Genomic DNA, 20,795 nt, shown 5'->3' with positions numbered 1-20,795 from the left:
GTAATTGTCACAAAAACCAAGGTCATGGTTTCCTATGGAAGACTGAGACGTGCTTGTTATCATGAAGATACACAGCTTCTGAGGTATAAGAAAATTCATATTTAAACCGGGTAGAGGTTGTACTGTTGTACATCTAGTTCTATTTCATTAAAATATTTGGAGTTCCTGTGGTGGCGCAGTGGAAACGAATCCAACGAGGAACCATGAGGTTGAGGGTTCGATCCCTGGCCTCGCTCAGTGGGTTAAGGATCCGGTGTGGTTGTGAGCTGTGGTGTAGGTCACAGACGCGGCTCAGATCTGATATTGCTGTGGCTGTGGTGTAGGCCAGCAGCTACAGCTCCAATTAGACCCCTAGCCTGGAACCTCCACATGCCGCAAGTAAGGCCCTAGAAAGACAAAAAATATATATATACATACATAATCATTTGTATGTATGATAACATATCACAATATTTTAAAAAGAAAAAACAAAAAAGCTGATTTTAGAGCAATATGATCTCATTTAATTCTCACTCATACCTGTATATCTTAAGCTCTAATGGATAGAAAAACTCTGGAACACTAATAAACTGCTTCATTTATGAGGTCTGGTCTCTGGGATTCTGGGTTGTAAGTTTCTAAGATAGTCATAGTCTATGTTGTTTGAATTTTTACAATAAGCACATATTACTTTGTCATTAATTATTTTGTAAGTAAAACTATTAAGCAACCAGGAAAAATGTCCCAGGTATTAACCTAGCTAACTTTCACCCAAATAACTCAAACTCAAAAGATTGCCACAAGTTGTCATACTCTTTACCACACTGCCTGGGTTGCTAAAAGTCAGATTTCAAAGGTCAATTAAAGCCCTTACAGAAAATTTATTGTACAAGTGCAGCCAAAATTCTGGTGCTAACAATTCTAACTACAATCCCACCATCACATTGTATCACAGTTAGCTTTTTCTGGTATAAATAATACTCAGCTTCTTCAGACACATTCCAGAGCTTTTTCCAAATATAACAAGTGCCAAAGACATTCCAAAATTTACACAAACATCTTGTAGCTTTCCAAAGACTACAAGACTACAGCAGGGCAGTAGCAGGACAGTGGCAGGATGTGGCAAGTGTAACATTTGTAAACATAGATTAAACCTCATGCATCACCTTCAAGTTGTACCAGCTCTAAAATAAAAAAGAATTCCATCGACCCATCTATAACTGTTTAATATAAGATTTTCTAGCCCCTAAAAACTTTTTACCAATGGAGTTTATTTTAATAGTGTCCAATTTTCACTTCATAACTACATTCTCATCAGTGTTTTCCTTTTTAACTAAAGAACACCTATACTAAACATTGCTATTTGTAAGATACCAAACCCCATTCCTTAGCTCCCCTAAGTATTAGCTATCCCAAACTGCAGTTTTAATCATTACCGTTCTTTTGCTTTTGACCTTGGCTCTGAACCTGCCCCTTTCCCAGGGATTAAACCATTGGTGTCCTGATAAATGTTTAGCAACCAGCTTTTGGGAGGGTGGAGGCTGATTTGTAGCATTTGCTGATTTCCATGGTGTAAATACTCCCTGATGGACCATTTCTAGCTACACGTGTGATGTCACCAAACACAGAGTCAGACAGAGATGCACAGCGGCACACCAGCTACTATGTGGTATTTCTACTATGCAGTGTCAACAGATAGAAACAACTCAAGAGCACAGATAACAGTAAAATGTAGTAAAATAACTAGGAAGTGATCAGTTTCGAGCTTGCAGCATCTTTGGTTTTTGTATAATTTTTTCAATGCATTTTTAGATGTGTAGGTTTCCGTGTAATCACCTCCCAGATCAACCTGCAAAACATTTCCTGCAACCCCTGAAAGTTATGTTCATGTCATTTCACAGTCAGTTCACCCTCTTAGAGTTAGCTAAGCTACTATTCTGAGTTTAATCACCATAGATTAGTTTTGTCTATTCTTGTCCTTTAAATGAAGCGGAATCCTACAATATGAATTGGTTTTAACCTGGTCTCTTTCACTCAATGTAATCTATCTACCTATCTATCATCATTTTTTTTGTGTGCTGCACTCATGGCATATGGAAATTCCTGGGCCGGGGATCCAATCTGAGCCCCAACTGCAACCTATACCACAGCTGCAGCAATGATGGAAACTTAACCCACTGTGCCTGACCAGGGATCAAAACCCTGCTGCCACAGAGACAACAATGAATCTAAGGATCCTTCTGTGTCACAGCAGGAACTCCCACAATATAATTTTTTTATCAGAGTATAATTGATTTACAGTGTTGTATCAATTTCTTCTGTATAGCATAATGACCCAGTAATACATACATCCATATATGTATTCTTTTTCTCATACCATCTTCCATTGTATTCTACTCTAAGAGATTAGACATAGTTCTCTGTGCTATACAGTAGGACTCCATTGCCTATCCATTCCAAATGTAATAGTTTGCATCTACCAACCCCAAACTCCCTGTCCATCCCACTTCCTACCCCGGCAACCACAAGTCTGCTCTCCCTGTTTGTGATCTGTTTTTGTTTTGTAGATAGGATAATTTGTGCCCTATGTTAGATCCACAAATAAGTGATATCATATGGTATTTGTCTCTCTCTTTCTGACTTAGTATGATAATCTCGAGTTGAATCCATGTTGCTGTAAAGGGCATTACTTTGTCCTTTTTATGGCTATGTAGTATTCCATTGTATACATGTACCACATTTTCTTAATCTATTCATCTGTCGATGGACATTTAGGTTGTTTTCATGTCTTGGCTATTGTGAATACTGCTGCATTGAACATAGGGGTGCATGCATCTTTTTTTTTTTTGTTTGTCTTTTTAGGGCTGCACCTGCAGCACATGAAGGTTTCCAGGTTCAGGGGTTGAATCAGAGCTACAGCTGCTGGCCTACACCATGGCCACAGCAATGCCAGATCTGAGCTGCATCTGCAATCTACATCACAGCTCGTGGCAACACTGGATCCTTTAACCCACTGAGCTAGGCCAAGGATCGAACAAATATCCTCATGATACTAGTCAGATTCTTAACCTACTGAGCCACAAAGGCAACTCCACATGTATCTTTTTGAATGAAAATTTTGTTTGGATATATGCCCGGGAGTGGGATTGCTGGATTGTCTGATAGTTCTACATTTAGTTTTCTTAGCAATCTCCATACTGTTTTCCATAATGGTTGTACCAATTGTTTTCTGCATTATTTTTAATTGTAAGTTTATAAAATTTAATTTTTAATAATGGCTGCATCTAATAACCAGCTCACAGAATTCCTGAAAATTTAATAATCAGCTCTTGTGAGCTGGAACACCACTGGATTCAGCCTGTCAAACTTTTTCATGGCTCCAATTTGAACTTAGACCTCTCTTGGCTCTTTACAGTTGGGAGATGTACATCCTCCACACTGGACTCCTCAGGGGCTCCCATACCCACACCTTTGCACAGGTACCTGTTTCACTTATCTTTCTTTTTTTTTTTTTTCATCTTTTCAGGGCCGCACCCTCAACATTCATAAGTTCCCAGGCCAGAGATCCAATCAGAGCTGTAGCTGCCAGCCTATACCACAGCCACAGCAATGTGGATCCAAGCCGTGTCTGTGACCTACACCACAGCTCATGGCAACAGCGGATCCTCAAGCAAATGAGCGAGGCCAGGGATTGAACCCGCCTCCTCGTGGATCCTAGCTGCGTTCATTACCACTGAGCCACAATGGGAACTCCCTGTTTTACTTACCTTTCACCCAGACAAAAAAGTTCCCCAAAGACTTTACACTGTTTACAGCTTTAGTCATTTCCCCCCTTTTCCCTTGAATTAGAAAAAGGGCACAGATGCAGCTCGGATCCCATGTTGCTGTGGCTGTGGTGTAGGCTGGCAGCTGCAGCTATTATTTGACCCCTAGCCTGGGAATTTCCACATGCCATGGATATGGCCTTAAAAAGCCAAAAAGAAGGAAGGAAGGAAGGAAGGAAGGAAGGAAGGAAGGAAGGAAGGAAGGAAGGAAGGAAGGAAGGAAGGAAGGAAGGAAGGAAGGAAGGAAAAAAGGGGGGATGCCTACTAAATTAACCCTAAAACTAATTATTTAGAAGATATAAAAATTGGTTATATTGGTTGATAAAAACAGAAATACATGTGTCTTAGCCCTTATTCTACTACTTATAAGCTATAGGATATCATTCAACTTCTTTGAGTATCAGTATCCTCCTCAATAACATGGGAATTATAACAACCTCATAGGTGGTTATGAAAATGTAATGAAACAATGTATACAAAACAGCACCATGTCTAGAGTTGAATAAGTGCTCAACACAGAATAACTATTGATATTATCTGTCTTTAAAGGCCAATTTTATTCCAGTACACATGTGATGGAACCTATGAAAGTTCAGAATATCAACTTCTGATTAACTATCTCACTACCATAATAAAATGCCTTCCAAAAATCACATTATTTCAATAGTCACACTCAAATATTAAAATCAGGAATATATTCATCAGCTACCAAAACATCCAACCTGCTTTTTCATCCTAATGCAATAGAGAGGCACATTCATTCATTAGTCTAGTTTTCTGGGCATGAGAAATACAACATTTAACAAGGTCAATACAATTCTTCCCCCTATGGAATTTAAGGCCTAGTGGGGGACAGGGACATGGAACATAATCACATAAACATATGATTTCACAATGAAATTGAAGATCCAGGAAAAGATGTTATGAGAAATTATTATAATCTGGAGAGTCAGGGGAGCTATCTGTAGAAAAGAGACATTTAAACTAAGATCTAAAGAATGAATAGGAGATAACCAGCCCCAGATTAGGGGGAAAAGTTTCATGGTAAGGGATCAGCCTTTGCTGAGGCCTTCAAGTGGGAGAGAGCTTGGCGTGTTCAAGGCACTGAAAGACAGGAGCTACACAGTGTAATAAGCATAAAAGAAAAGTTATATTTGTTATTATTATTCTTTGTCTTTATAAGGCCGTAACCATGCCCATGGAGGTTCCCAGGCTAGGGGTCGAATTGGAGCTGTAGCTTCTGGCCTACACCACAGCCACAGCAACAAAGGATCCGAGCCATGTCTGCAACCTACACCACAGCTCACAGCAACACATGATCCTAACCCACTGAGCAAGGCCAGGAATCGAAACCACGTCCTCATGGATACTAATGGGGTTTGTTAACAACTGAGCCACAGCGGGAACTGCATATTTGCTATTAATATTAACTAAATGTGTTATTTCCCCCTCCCTCACTCTCTACCCCACCACGCCCTCTCTTTCTAAGTGGCTGGATCCTATGCCTAGAGAACTCTGTGTTATATGTTCAACTTTGGAGGTAGAAATTGGAAGCAAGTTGGGGTCCAGTTTAGTTGTTCAGCATACGAACAGAATGAGACATTTTAATAGTGATCCAGAGGAAGAACCTGAGAGCCAGCAAGGCAGAATACCATACTGGGGAAGGGGGTTTCAGCTAGTAGGAAAAGCTCACAGAACCAGAGGCTAGAAGGAGGGGAGAAGCCCAGGATATTGACTCACTATCTTTCTGCCTCTAGCTGGATCTCCAGCAGCAGCAGCTGCACCTTTGCTGTAACTTCAGATCCTGTCAGACAACTCCTTGGTCCCACCTCCCATCAGGAAGGCATGACCATTTCCCTAGGTACCCCCGAGGCACTGAATTCTAGACTTCAGTAACTCCTCCTCTAGGTGTTCCTTCAACTCCAAGGAAAATTGTGGCTGCCTGCTATTGCTAACATCTGGTTGCCCCTACTTCCTCTATTTCCTTGCTACTCAAAAAGTGGCTCATGGAGTGCCCATCATGGCGCAGCAGAAACTAATCCGACTAGGAGCCATGAGGTTGCAGGTTCGATCCTTGGCCTCGCTCAGTGGGTTAAGGATCCAGTGTTGCTGTAAGCTGTGGTGTAGGTTGCAGACACAGCTTGGATCTGGCATTGCTGTGGCTCTGGCTTAGGTGGTGGCAACAGCTCTAATTCAACCCCTAGCCTGGAAACATCCATATGCCACAGGTGCGGTCCTGAAAAGACAAAAAGGCGGAAAAAAAAAAATGTGGCTCATGTACCAGCTGTACTTGCTTTATACGGTTCAGAACATACAACAATTCAGAACATCAGGGAGTTCCCGTCATAGCTCAGCAGTAATGAACCCGACTAGGATCCATGAGGATGCAGGCTCAGTCCCCGGCCCTGTTCAGTGGACTAAGGATCTAGCATTGCCACGAGCTGTGGTATAGGTTGCAGACACAGCTCGGATCCCAAGTTGCTGTGACTGGGGTGTAGGCTGGCATCTATAGCTCCGCTTCTACCCCTAGCCCAGAAACTTCCATATGCCACAGTAGTGGCCCTAAAAAAAAATAAGAATCTCATTCTCTACCCCAAACCTAATAAATTTGAATCCCCATTTTAAAAAGACCCCCAGTGATTTGAACACATTAAAGTTTAAGTAATACCCTTTGTGAGTCTTCAGGAGGACCATTCCCTAAGTAGCAAATAGCCTGTACTAAATTCCCTCTGTTTGAAATGCCTAGATGGTTTCTATTCCTAACATGATCCTCACTGACACAGTTAAGTTTTTACATTCACATGTTTGTCTTCAATGCTGACCACCTATCCCTTTATATTACAATTTAACATCTTGAATTATTTTAGATTCATCGCCCAATTTTTTTTTTTTTTTTGGCTTTTTGCCATTTCTTGGGCCACTCCCGTGGTATATGGAGGTTCCCAGGCTAGGGGTCCAATTGGAGCTGTACCCGCCGGCCTACGCCAGAGCCACAGCAACGCGGGATCCGAGCCGCGTCTGCAACCTACACCACAGCTCACGGCAACGCCGGATCCTTAACCCACTGAGCAAGGCCAGGGATCGAACCCACAACCTCATGGTTCCTAGTCGGATTCGTTAACCACTGCACCACGACGGGAACTCTGCCCTCTTTTTTTGTTTTTGCTTTCTGGGGCTGTACCCCTGGCATATGGAGGTTCCCAGGCTAGGGGTCAAATCAGAGCTACAGCTGCTGGCCTACACCACAGCCACAGTCATGCCAGATCCAAGCCACATCTGCAACCTATACCATAGCTCACAGCAATGCTGGATCCTTAACCCACTGAGCAAGGCCAGGGATTGAACCTGAAACTTCATGGTTCCTAGTCGGATTTGTTCCCACTGCACCACGACGGGAACTCCCATTGCCCTCTTAGTTTCTCTGACTGACACTTGTTTCACATTTTTTTCCCTTCAAAGCTATATAGATATTGCTTTATGGATTTAAGACATTCAATGTTGCCAAAGGGAAGTTTGATTTTTGTTCTTTTGTAGATAAACTGGGTGGCTTTGTTTTTGTTTTGGGCATGGATGCTTATAAAAAAAATTTTGTTTTGTTTTGTTTTTCTTAAAATTTAAAACAAGGTGGAGTTCTCTTTGTGGTGAAGCAGAAACAAATCCAACTAGGAACCACGAGGTGGCCAGTTCAATCCCTGGCCTTGCTCAGTGGGCTAAGGATCCAGCATGGCTGTGGCTGTGGTGTAGGCTGGCAGCTACAGCTCCCATTTGACCCCTAGGCTGGGAACCTCCATAAGCCAAGGGTGTGGCCCTAAAAAATAAAACAAAACAAAATTAAAACAAGTCATTAGGGGAGTTCCCATCATGGCTCAGTGGAAATGAATCTGATCAGTACCCATGAGGATGCAGGTTCAATCCCTGGCCTTGCTCAGTAGGTTAAGGATCTGGCGTTGCCATGAGCTGTGGTATAGGTTGTTGATGTGGCTTGGATCTGGCATAGCTGTGGCTGTGGTGGAGGCTGGCAACTATAGCTGGGATTCAACCCCTAGCCTGGGAACTTCCATATACCACTGGTGCAGCCCCAAAAAGACAAAACAAGAAAACCCACAAGCCATTGGGAATATATACCAATATCACTTGTGTCAACTAAAAAAATACAACCTGAAATTTGAGAGTTAAGTTTTATTTGGGGTGACATTAGGACTTAAGCCCAAGAGACAGCATCTCAGGTAGCCCTGAGAAACCACTCTGAGCAAGTGAGGTGGGGGGGTGCCATGTGAGTTTTGCAACAAAGGGAAGGTAGTAGGAACAAAAGACTTACAGATAACCAGATTGACAGAAAACCAGTTTCTATGGGAAGATGTAAAAGTGTGGGCTTCCTGGAGTTGCTCCTTTGATGTGCACCTCAACTGTGGGCCAGTCTTCTTCGTTTCTTCCCTGAGTCCCCTCAGGGCTCAGTGGCCCGTCCTTGGGAGTGATTGTGGTTGCAGATGACCATGATATCTTTTGTTTTGTCCTCTAACTACAGCCCATGAGGCAGTATTTCAGATAGGTCTGAAATACCACCCTAAAGAGGAAAGAGGGCTGTATCAAGATATAAGTCATAAAGGTGAAGGGGGATGTGCATGCGGCCATGCATACATTTTATAGGAGTTTGCTGCTGGTCTCATGACATCAGTCATGAGACATCAGTCATCACTGAAGGATTTTAGTATTTTTCTAGATATGTGTAGTGTTTTTCTAGATATACTAGTCACAGACATCAGTCATCATTGAAGGATTTTAGTGTTTTTCTAGATATGCGTAGTGTTTTTCTAGATATACTAGTCACAGGCATCAGTCATCATTGAAGGATTTTAGTATTTTTCTAGATATGCGTAGTGTTTTTCTAGATATACTAGTCACAGACATTGGTCATCATTGAAGGATTTTAGTGTTTTTCTAGATATGAGGAGATGCAAGAATTGGGCTCATAAAAGCTTCTCCAAAAAAATATCTAACTATCTGAAGGCCTGTTCTTCCAGTTTTCCCAGAGCACAGAGAGCCTCACTCCTGTTCTCCACGCTGAGCTCCACTCAGGCAGTGCTGCGGGTCTGCAGCTTCAGCGGCTCATGTTTTACTCCATGCAGAGGCTGATGGCAAGTGCCAGACTTCAGTTCACACCTGGAACATAACAAATCATATTGATTTCTAAACACTGGCCTTTTTTTCCAACTAAAGAATAGTTTCTTCTATTAAAACTTGGATTTGTATCGCTTTTTTTATTTTTTTCTAATTTTTTTCTTCAGGAATAACTCAATTTTATAAAATCATATAAAAACAGTGATATAATTAAAAATCTTGTTTTGGGGGTTGACTTGCAAACTCCCTTTTAATATCCAAACCATTGCGGATAAAACTCACTTATCCTTCTTCACAGAGACCATGACTTCTTGCATCTTAACTGGAAATAACAAGCAAATGTCTTCCAAAAACTTTTCTGACTCCTCTCGTAGGTAATTTTTCCTTTTTTGTTTTTCCTTTTTACAATTTTTCCCAGTTTTATTGAAATATAATTGACATGCAGCACTGTATAAATTTAAGGTGGACAACATAATGATTCCACTTACCCACCTCATGAAATGATTACCACGGTAGGTTTAGTGAATACCTATCATCTGATATAGATACAACATTAAATAGAAAAAATATATTTTCTTCATTTTGATGAGCACACTCTCTTAACAACTTTCATCTATGATAGACACCAGTGTTAATTATCTTTATCATGTTGTACATTCAGTAATTTTTAGACTTAAGATTTTCTTCTGAGCCTAGGGAATAATTTTCCATTCTTCTTATGCTATGGTAATTTTTGCGTGGTTGTTTTTTGGGGGTTTTGTTTTGTTTGCTTTTGATTTTTTTTAGGGCCACAGCTGAGGCATATGAAAGTTCCCAGGCTAGGGGTCGAATCAGAGCTACTGTTGCCAGCCTACACCACAGCCACAGCAATGCAGGATCCGAGCCACATCTGTGACCTATACCACAGCTCATAGCAATGCCAGATCCTTAACCCACTGAGCTAGGCCTGGGATTGAACCCACAACCTCATGGTCACTAGTCAGATCCGTTTCCATTGTGCCACAACAGGAACTCTGTTATGGTAACTTTCAATAGGGTGTCTTTTTTTCACTTTTGACTCATCTTTAAACAAAGCTCAACCTTTGCCAACAGGTAGGGGCCATGGAATCTCTTTGACTTCTCTCCCTGTGCATTTGGGTGCTGGCGTACTCTTCTTTAGGATCTATTTTTAAAGTAGGTGTGGATGTACACGGTCCCTAGTCCTGGGCCAGGCAAGCAATTGTCTCCCTTGACTAAGCATGACTGAGGTGAGCTCTCCTCATCCTTTGACTTTGGAGTCACAGATGCACTCAATAGCTCTTTTGTCTAAGTATAAAAGGCTACATCCTTTTTCCTGCTTCTGCCTCCATCAGTGCCTCATCTCTACCTACTGCACTATTCCCAGGACTCTATACCGTTTCTACCGGAATGTCTTTCCTTGGATAGCTACTTATTTCAGGTTGCAAGATACCATGTCCTGAGAATGCTAGCTTCTGTCTGTGTGTGGAATGGAATTTATGGAACTGAGAGGATAGGACCACTTCTATCAAGTTCAAAAGATAAACCCCAGATGCAGAAGGAATGTAGCTAGCTGCACAGAGTTTGCTCATATTTGGGGTCACTTCAGGCTCCTTCTCCAAAGAGGGTTCCATGCTTTCTAAAAAGAACGAAGTCCAGAATGTTTATCAACAGTACAGCTGCATGAAATTCCCCCTCAGACTTTGGCACATGGCCTTCTTTTTTGCTCCCAGTGTTTGTCTTTTTGCATATCTTCAAGGACATTTTAAAAAGAGGATGTTAGATAGTATACTTGGGTCTAACAATCTGCTGCCATAACAGCAACGACAACAATAAAGACTAACCTTGGTTCAGTGTTTACAACGTGCCAAGCACAGTGCCTAGTATATCGTGTGTGTGACCTCATATTTCATCCTCACAACACTTTGCTGTAGGTATTGGAAGCAACCTCCCTGGCTCTGGCTTCATGTTTCCATGTGGAAGGATCTCCATTAGAATAAAACTCTTGGCCTCTTGCTCACCTCTTCATTCTGCATGGGGAGAGTCCCTCACTCCGTTGGTTGATTGGGAAGAAGGAAATAGACATGTTTGCAGCCACATCGAGGACCACTCTTCAAACTGCCTGCTAAAATAAAGGATGTGTTTTGTTGTGCTGAGTCTCTCAATGAGCTCAGTGGAGCAGATCTGCCCCAGGAGAGAGACCTACAGTTTCCATTTCTTCCTGTGCATGGTGCATCTGTTCGATGTTGGGGTCCAGGATTAGGAAGCACATCATTCCTAAACACGGGTTTTCAAACATGGTCTTATTAATAGCACAGTGACATTTTGATATTCATCCATCTACTTTCTTCCCTTTCAATTATTCAAATCTATATGGGGAAGATGGGAAATTATTTGTCAATCCCTTAAAATCCCCAAAGTAGGTATTACTAGTATCTCCAATTTAAGTTGTGTAAACACAGCACTGGGACAGCTTCTCCAAGGTTCTGCAACTCGTCAGATTGCAGATTCCAAAGTGTGGATTCCTGCTCAGTTTGGGCTGACTCTAGAGTGGACACTTGACCATCATGCCAAGCTAATCCCCATAACCTCACTGCACCCCATGGCAGATCTTCATAGATCTCATCATACCATAAGACTCTGCGATGGCACCATCTGTGGAAAACCCATCCTGTCCTTCAAGAAACTTCAAAATTGACAGAACATTGTAAATCAACTATAATTTAAAAAAAATTTTTTTAAAGAGAAAAGAAGAAAAAAGGAATCTTCTGTAGAGCCTTTCCCAATCCTGGACAGAGTTAGTGAGTCCATTCTCTGTGCTCTTTGTACAGCCTTCTGTGAGAGAGCAGAAGATTCATTCAGTTACTGAATGATTCATTCATTTATCTCTCTAACCTTAGCATCTAGCACAGAGTAGCTGCCAATTTGATTTTTGTTAAATGATACTCATAGAAACAGATTAACTAATACCAAATTCTCCAAAGCAACCACTTTAAGCACAAGGTCTCCACAGACTCCAGGATGGATTTAGTTGCACTCTAGCAATATTTCAGTGACAGGGTCTCCCTTTGTTCCATTTAGTGTTGGGGGATGGGTTTTTTTTTTTTAATTTCCTTGGACTCTTGCCTTTAGAAATTGTTGGGAGGCGGTAGCCGGCAGCATGGATGATATCCATTAGCATTGTTTTACATTTTCTGATTTAATCTCACCCAGAATTACTACAAGAACCCCACATAACTGTGACATTTACAGAACATGAAAGTAATAACTCCCATTTATCAAGCACCTATCATCTGTGAAACACCATGCCACGCAGTTTATACATAGTAGCTCTAACCATCACAAGAAGCCTGTGAGGTAAGAATTATTATTGCCATCTTACAAATGAGCAAACTGAGGCTCAGCCAACGAAGAGATCTGCCCACTGCCATACCCCAGTTAGTGGCAGAGCAGAAATGGAATCAGTGCCGTCTGGCTCCAGAGCTGGATCTCTTTCCCTTTATTCGGTGCCCTCTGGAACATATAGCAGCTGTTGTGATGATTAGAAAAGATAATGGGGAGGAAAGTGCTTGGAAAACTCCACAGAGAACTAAACATGTAAGAGATTATGAAGACTTGTTGAGAGCTTTGGCAAGGGCACTGTGATAATAGCCCTGGGGAGGGGGAACAAATTGATCTGGCTGGAGTTTAGGGGCATTTCCTATTATGTAATTGCTCTGAAGGCAGTATTTCTGAAGCAGTGGAGATGCAGACCCTCCTTTCTTTGTGAAACAGTCCTCATCTCTGGGAACAAAGACGGGAGAGGTTAGTTTGGTTTAAACCAGTTATTTTCTTCCAAGACAAATGATAAGGGTGGGGGAGGAGAGGCCATGTTGTCCACTTGCTGTTGGGTCCTAGACATTGATTGGTTCCGGACCCTGCTTTGAGTGAGAGCAGTAACTTACAACACATGCTGAATGTTTTTCCATTTAAAATGCATTTCAAAACACCATAGGCCTGCGTGTTTATTCTCTGAAATATAGCACAAGAGAACACACAGACTGTTACATATGTTCTCAATGTTTCACCAGACTTCAGAGGCAGAAAAGGGCCTTTTTGTTCTTTCATTCATCCAACAACTATTACTGAATGATTTCTATGTGTCAAGCATTGTGCTCGGCACTGAGGGACAAGACAGGGGCCCTGGGGTCACAAAAACTAAGACTAGAGTAGGAGAGAGACACCTATAAAGTAACTTTCAAAATATTGTGCAACAACAGCAGTGCGACAACAGGAGTTCACACAAGATAAGGAAAATATACAACAATGAACAATGTCTGAGCCAACTTTTGATGACAAAAAAGAGGAAGCCCGACCCTATAATGTGCACTGTCCCCACTGTGCATATACATCTGGTGCTTGGAAACACATTAAAATATTATTTATTATTTTAATAATTATTTTTAAGCACCTAGAACATGCAGAATACTATGTTAATATCTGTGCAGAATGCAAAGAATAAAGTATCATTCTATCTATCTAATCTCTCAAAACAGATTATATTAGAATAGGAAATATAATATATGTTCCAAAACAACAGCAGAATGAACAAGAGTGGGGGAAATATTTGCACAAAGTGGCTACAAAGATCAAGCAGATAAATTACAAATTCTTTTTTTTTTTTTTTTTTGGTCTTTTCTAGGGCTGCTCCCGCGGCATATGGAGGTTCCCAGGCTAGGGGTCTAATGGAGCTGTAGTCACCAGCCTACACCTCAGCCACAGCCATGCCAGATCCGAGCTGTGTCTGCGACCTACACCACAGCTCACGGCAACGCCAGATCCTTAACCCACTGAGCAAGGCCGGGGATCAAACCCACAACCTCATGGTTCCTAGTCAGATTCGTTAACCACTGTGCCACGACGGGAACTCCTAAATTACAAATTCTGAATCAACTCAAAGGCAGAGAATGGAGTCAATGATTTAAGCATAATGAGCAACATAATGTCAACACATTTGATAACTTAGATGAAAAGGACAAATTTCCTGAAAGACTGCAACTTACTCAAACTGCCTCAAGAAGAAATAGAAAATAGACCTATATCTTATGAAAGAGACTGAATTTATACTTAAACACCGCTACGGACAGAATGTTTGTCTGTCCCTAAAATTCATAAATTGAAGCCTAACCCCAATGTGATGGTATTTGGAGGTGGGGCCTTTGATGGGGGTGGGGGTGGGGGGAGTGATTAGCTCATAAAGTTGAAGCCTTCATGAATGGGATTTGTGTCCTGATAAGGGGTTGAAGAGACCAGAGTTCTCCCTTTCTGCCATGTGAGGACAAAATGTTGGCAAGAACTTAAAACAACTGAAACTCCAGAAGTGCTGGTGGGAGTGTAAACTGGTACCATTTTGAAAAACTGCTGGTCAGTTTCTTAAGATAAACACTTTGCACACAACGCAGAAATTCTATTCATAGGGATTTACACAAGAGAAATAAAAACTTATGTCAAACAAAGAAGTGTACAGCAATGGTCACAGCTGCATTTTCCATAATAGATCAAAACTGGAAATCACACAAATGTCTATCAGGAGGAATGGTGGATAAATGAACTGTATACTGACCCAATGGAATACTACTCAGCAATAAAAAGAAGCAAATGCTATCGATATGTAACAACATGGATAACTCTCTTTTACTTAGCGTAATAAAAAGCATTATGCTAAGTAAAAGAGCCCAAACCCAAAAGTGTACATACTGTATGAGTCCTTTTATATGAAAGTCTAGAGAAGTCAAAACTAATCTGCGGTGACAGAAAGCAGGGTAGTGGTTACCTGGGCTGGGGATGGAGTTGACCCCAAAGGGGCACAAGGGAACTTTTGAGCATAATGGAAATATTTATACTTTAATTGTGGTGGTGGTTACAAGGGTACATACATTTGTCAAAACTCATCAAACCATACATTCAAAATCAGGGTATTTTATTGTAAATTAAATATATCTAAGTAGCATTGACTTAGGAAAAAACAGCATGGAAGTAGATGAAGGAGATAGATTACAGATGGGTGGTCAGACCAGTTGGGTTTAAATCTCAGCTCTTGGGCCTCAGAGATGTGACTCTGGACAGATCACTCTACCTCTCAGATCCTCAGTTTCCTCATCTATATAGTGGGAGTACTGACACCTACATCAAATAGTTGTGGTGAGGAATAAGTATATATATGAAGTTAAGTAAGGGTGTGTATATAAAGATACACACACATTAATATATTTATGAATACGGATATTTACATATCGATTCAATATATGATACTTCATAGTGCTCCAAGAATATTAATTCTCTTGTTTTTAACTTCCACCAAGGCGATGAAGGAACCGGAAGGCCATGGTATTTCTTGGAGATATTTAGCCAGCCCTTTGGACCCAAACAGTCCAGAAGTAATTACCGCGCGGAGTCACAGATCAGGCTGGCAGACACTACTCTCTTCCCTGGATAACGAGACAAAGCACAGGAAATTGTGGCTTGGCAGTGGTTCTTAGATAAAAGGAAGGCTTATAGGACAGACCATCCTGAGGGAGGAAGATGGGTAAGAAGCAAGGAAAGTCCAACTGAGGATAATAAGGCTTTTCCTCTCTGCTGCAATTCCAAGCTTTTCTTCAATTCTATGATTGATGGTGTCTGTAGGTGACAAATAATTACCACGTCCAGTGCAGGGTAGCCTGGTGGAAAGAAACAGGTTTTGAGGTTTTCAGCCCTGAACTTGAGCGCCATTCCATGGGTGTGTGATCCTTGGCAGGAGAAGCAGGGTTTCTGAATCGCAGTCTCCTCATATCTATGAGAAGGATAATAAAGGAATCTAGTTCCTAGGCTGTCCTGGATATTAAATACCACAGGCTTCCACTGAAATCTACCAGAGACAGGGTACTCGGAGGCAGGCGTTCTGGAGCAGATTCCCCAGAGGCGGGTCCAGAATGTTCCCTCGGCCTGTTGGTGAAGCACCCTGGCACTGAGGGACGTGAGAGAGCTACTGGAGATTTCGCCGGGTCATGAAAGGCTTTGTCTTCCTCACCGCGTCCTCCTCAAGATCCTCCTGGAGGACCTCAGCTCCGCTCCCTACCACCGTTGAACATCTTGACCCTGAAATCCCCAGAGCAGAATGCTGAATGTCCTTCCCGTGAGGAAGCACTGCATCACAGCTGGGTTCGGTCTGTGGTGGGTCTGGAAGTGACCCTTCCAAACATCTCCCCGCACCCAAGGCCTCCTTTCCCAGTTGATATGCGCACGTCCCGCCGCAGCCGCTAGGGGGAGCCTGGGCCGGGAGGCTGGGAAGTTGGGCAACTCTACTGAGGTCTTTGTTGCACTAGGAAATCTTTCCGTGCCTACAAGGACCTCACTCTAAATAGACCAGTATTCGCCGAATATTTGAGAAAGGAAAACTGTCCGACACTGAAGGGAAAATATCAGAAAGCCTCCTATTATCTCTGCACTCTCCCTTCACCAGCTTAGAAGCTAGTCTCTTTTTCCCATGCATCCTTTCAAAAGTTACTTCAGAAGCCGTTTAGAGAAGCAGGAAGAACAAGGTTCATGGATTCAAGACTGTTCTGGACTCTCACTGGTTATGGGGCCTTGGACATGTCTGTACTTTTCTGAACCTTTTTATTAATACTATTACCATTCATTGGTTCTGTTCCATGGGTCATGCCGCTAAAAAATTACCTCATATCATCCTCACATCAATTATATATGGGAAGTGTTTGTTATCCCCATTTTATGGACTAAGAAACTGAGGCATAAGAAGTCACTTGCCCAAGGTTTTGATCCAGTAGAGTCGTTGAGATCTTTCTGACTCCAGAGTTTATGCTAAAGCACTTTTATCTCCAGTACACACTCTCATTTTTCCAATGAGCCTTAGCAATAATAATTATAAGGTCTTCATCATCTATTTTATCTTCAGACTTTAAAGTTATTCAAATGATTATTTATAGTTGAGATTATATTCAAGGTCACAGAAAGACCCTGTGTTTCAGGGTGAGTAACCTCCACAGAGGGCTGTGTGTGAGTACAAAGAGATCTGTGGAGAGGCCTGAAACTAAGACCATGATCATGAGCACAGCAGAGGCCAGATCAGAGCCGACCTCAGGAACACATATAATGGCAGCAGGCTTCTCCTTCTGCCTTTGTCTCTGTCTTCATGTACAGGTGCTAAAGCATCTGGAACAGCCTTGTTTCTCCCTGGCCACTCCTTTGCCCCTGGGCAGAGGTCTCCAATCCCCTAAGGAAGAGTCTGATGAAACAGCCCCCTCTCCCTGGCGCTGCTATGTGGGCTGACTTTATTCTTCTTTTGAAACCTACTGCATCTCTCTCAAAACCTAGCCCTTCCTTCTATCCAAAAGATTCCTCCATTCTCCTTGTCCCCTCAGCCCCTGGTGGCTGCATGGCTTATAATAGCTAAAACCTGGAGCAACTTAAATGTCCATTCATAGAAGACTGATAAAATATGTTATGCTACATCCTTATTTTGTTCATTAGTCACCTAAAGTTCAATTGTAGTTGAAATAAACACAACTCAAACTTCCAGAGGCCAAAATCGGGGCTAACTGGCTCATGTAACTAAAAGGCTCAAGGAGATATAGCTTCAGGTCCAGTGGGATCCAGGTATCTGTTTCAGGAAACTGCCTCTTTCCATATCTTATCTCTCCTTTCTTCTTCTGCATATGTTTCATGCTCAGGCAGCAAAGATAGCCAACAGCTGCTCTGGCTTTTACCCCACAAAATTCACTACCCCCAAGGTAAAGAGTATCTCATGCACTAGTTAGAGCTATGGCTGCCCATTTCTGGACTAATCTCTGTGATTCAGACCAAACAAAGTCTTAAGAGATAGATTATATAAAGGTATAGATAAAACATGAAACTTCTAGAAGAAAACATGATAAAATCTTTACAACCTTGGAACAGGCAAAGGTCTTTTTTTTCTTTTTTTTTTAATTACTCAATGAATTTTATTAGGCAAAGATTTTCTTAAACACCAAAAAAGAACTAGTCATAAAAGGAAAAAAAAAATCATAAATTGGATTTAAGCAAAATTAAAAGCTGTTGTTTGAAAAACACTACTGGAAATTAAAAGGCAAGACTCAAACTGAGAGAAAACAATAGATGTCCCTTAAATGTAAAATAATTTTGCTACTGTTAAAAATAAATGATGGAGTTCCCGTCATGGCGCAGCATAGACAAATCCGTTAGTAACCATGAGGATGCAGGTTGGATCCCTGGCCTTGCTCAGTGGGTTAAGGATCTGGCATTGCCATGAGCTGTGGTGTAGGTAGCAGATGTGGCTCGGATCTGGCATTGCTGTGGCTCTGGTGTAGGCTGGCAGCAACAGCTCGGATTAGACCCCTAGCCTGGGAACCTCCATATGGCGTGGGCACAGCCCTAAAATAAAAGGCAAAAAAAAGACAAAAAATAAAAATTAAAAAATTTTTAAAAATAATAAAAATAAATGATATATATTTATACGAAAAGATTTTTGGAAATAGAGATTTGTGTTTTGTTCACCACTATGTCTCTAGCATCTAAAATGGTATACAAGCAATATTTGTTGAATGAATTAATTGCCAAAATATACCACATAAATGAGATCAGTCAGTACACAGTATTATTTTTAATTTAGTAATATGTTAAAAAAAATTAAAACCTTCTCAGAGTCACTGAAGAACCCAAAAGTTAGTGAAGAATTGCTGGACCAAGATGCAGGCGAAGACATAACCATGGAGGTATCAGGAACTCAGGGCCCCTTTATTTATTTATTTATTTATTTGGTCTTTTTGCTATTTCTTGGGCCGCTTTCGCGGCATATGGAGATTCCCAGGCTAGGGGTCCAATCGGAGCTGTAGCCACCGGCCTACACCAGAGCCACAGCAACACGGGATCTGAGCCGAGTCTGCAACCTACACCACAGCTCACAGCAACGCCGGATCTTTAACCCACTGAGCAAGGGCAGGGACTGAACCCGCAACCTCATGGTTCCTAGTCGGATTCGCTAACCACTGCGTCATGACGGGAACTCCTCAGGGCCCCTTTAACCTGAAGACACTTATCAACTCCAGAAGTGTCTTAGACACCAAAAGCTTCCTCTTTCACAGTTTTGGGAACCCAATTCTGAAGTCAGTTTCACTGGGACAAAAATAAAGATGTCAGCAGGGCCACATTCCTTCCAGAGGCTCTGGGAAAGAAACTGTTCCTGCCTCATCCACCTTCTGGAGGCTGCTGGCATCCCTGGACTAGTGCTAACATCGCTCCAGTCTTCCAGGCCAGCGTTTTCAAACATCTCTCTGCTCCATCTTCATATACTCTTATCCCATGTGTGTCTATATCAAATCTCCTCCTGCTTCTGTTAAAAGAATTACCTGTGGTGGACTTCCAGATAATCCAGGACAATCCCCTCACCTCTAAATCCCTAACCTAATCATCTTTGCAAAGACACATTCCCAAATTAGATCACATTTACAGGTTTCAGGGATTGGGACCTGACATCATTGAAGGGCCATTTTTCAGCCTTCTAAAAGTAGCATCAAAAACCATCAAGTATCTAGTAATAAATATAATGAAAGATGTACAATACTTCTATACTGGAAAACCACAAAAGATTACTGAGGGGAATAAAAATAAATCTAAATAAGTGGAAAGATATACCATTTTCATGAATGGAAGACAATATTTTAAAGATATCCATACTCTTCAAATGGATTATAAATTGCATACAATCCTGATCAAAAGATCAGGAATGTTCTATTGGGAGAAACTGACAAGCTGTTTCTACAATTTATGGGAAAAAGCAAAAGCTGAGATGAGCCAAGACAAACTTGAGAAAGAACAATGCTGGAGGTCTTGAACTACTAGATATCAATAGAAAGTCAACATATAAATGAATTTATATGATGATTGAGTTCTAAATTTTAATGTGTCCAGGGGGACCAGAGAGGCATAACCTTTAAATTACATCTTTCCCACTCACTGACCCCACTTTCCAGAGTAAGCACATCATTGCAGGGAGGGCTTTTGTTTACAATAAACTACTTAGAAGTAGGTACTCAGGAAATAGTCACTGAATTGACTTTCATAACCCAGTTCTCTCTGCAGTTTTTTAAATAATACATGTAACATCAGCAAAAGGACTAATAATATCTTCCCATTCATGTCCATGATTTAGGGAAGTAATAAGTGATATACTAAACTTATATACTGATATTGGATATCAGATGAGTCGGTTTTCTATGAAGGCTTTTTCCCCAATATAATGAGCCACAGACCAAGAGGACAGTGGGACCAGTTCTGTACTTCAGCTGATATCTAGGAAGCACAGGGCTTATTCAGTAATTTCCTCGGGTTAGGTGTGTATTTTGCATCAGTGCCTTTATCTACACAAATGGCCCTGGGACCTCAGCCTATTGTGATTCAGCAAACAGTACCAGGTAGTGATCTGAGATCAGCTGCCTATACCAATAATGGCTCCATTGGACCTTATCTTTCTATTGTGGTTCCTCAAATTAGTATTTCTTTCTGTTATAACAAAAAGAAAAAAAAAACAAAAAAAAACAAAAAAAAAAGAATCTCCATTGATTGCAAAGAGCGATGCTTGATATTACAGCACGATTACTTTCAGAATAAATTGAATCCTATACTTACCAGTAATAATTATCAGGTTAAAGAGACTTCAGTTTGCAAGATAAGAAGAAATCCTGTCAATTAGATAGTAGCCAATAAACCAACACCAAACTGTACCAGTATATTAAACATAATTAGCCTTCGGTTTTTAAAAATATTCAGCAGCAAAGTCAAGCTTTTTCTGGGAAGATGTTACAATTGCCAAGGGTGGCTATAATTCACTCCTATATCTGAAGC

At 41.4% G+C, this 20,795-nt stretch overlaps 1 long non-coding RNA gene across 2 annotated transcripts in view; it reads right to left on the bottom strand.

Annotated features, from left to right (window-relative positions):
• Positions 1-8,794: 8,794 nt before the first annotated feature.
• LOC125125367 (uncharacterized) overlaps positions 8,795-20,795 on the bottom strand; it is a 95,936-nt gene continuing 83,935 nt past the window's right edge. For both annotated transcript variants that reach the window (XR_007134411.1, XR_007134412.1), the window contains 2 exons: positions 10,940-11,043; positions 8,795-8,963 (listed from right to left, as the gene is read on the bottom strand). This is a non-coding gene — a long non-coding RNA (uncharacterized LOC125125367). The remainder of the gene's footprint in view (positions 8,964-10,939; positions 11,044-20,795) is intronic.

The sequence above is a fragment of the Phacochoerus africanus genome, chromosome 4 (assembly GCF_016906955.1).
Source record: "Phacochoerus africanus isolate WHEZ1 chromosome 4, ROS_Pafr_v1, whole genome shotgun sequence".
In the NCBI taxonomy this organism is placed as follows: Eukaryota; Metazoa; Chordata; class Mammalia; order Artiodactyla; family Suidae; genus Phacochoerus; species Phacochoerus africanus.
Note: the sequence above shows the minus strand (reverse complement) of the source record. Positions and strands in the feature narration are given on the sequence as shown.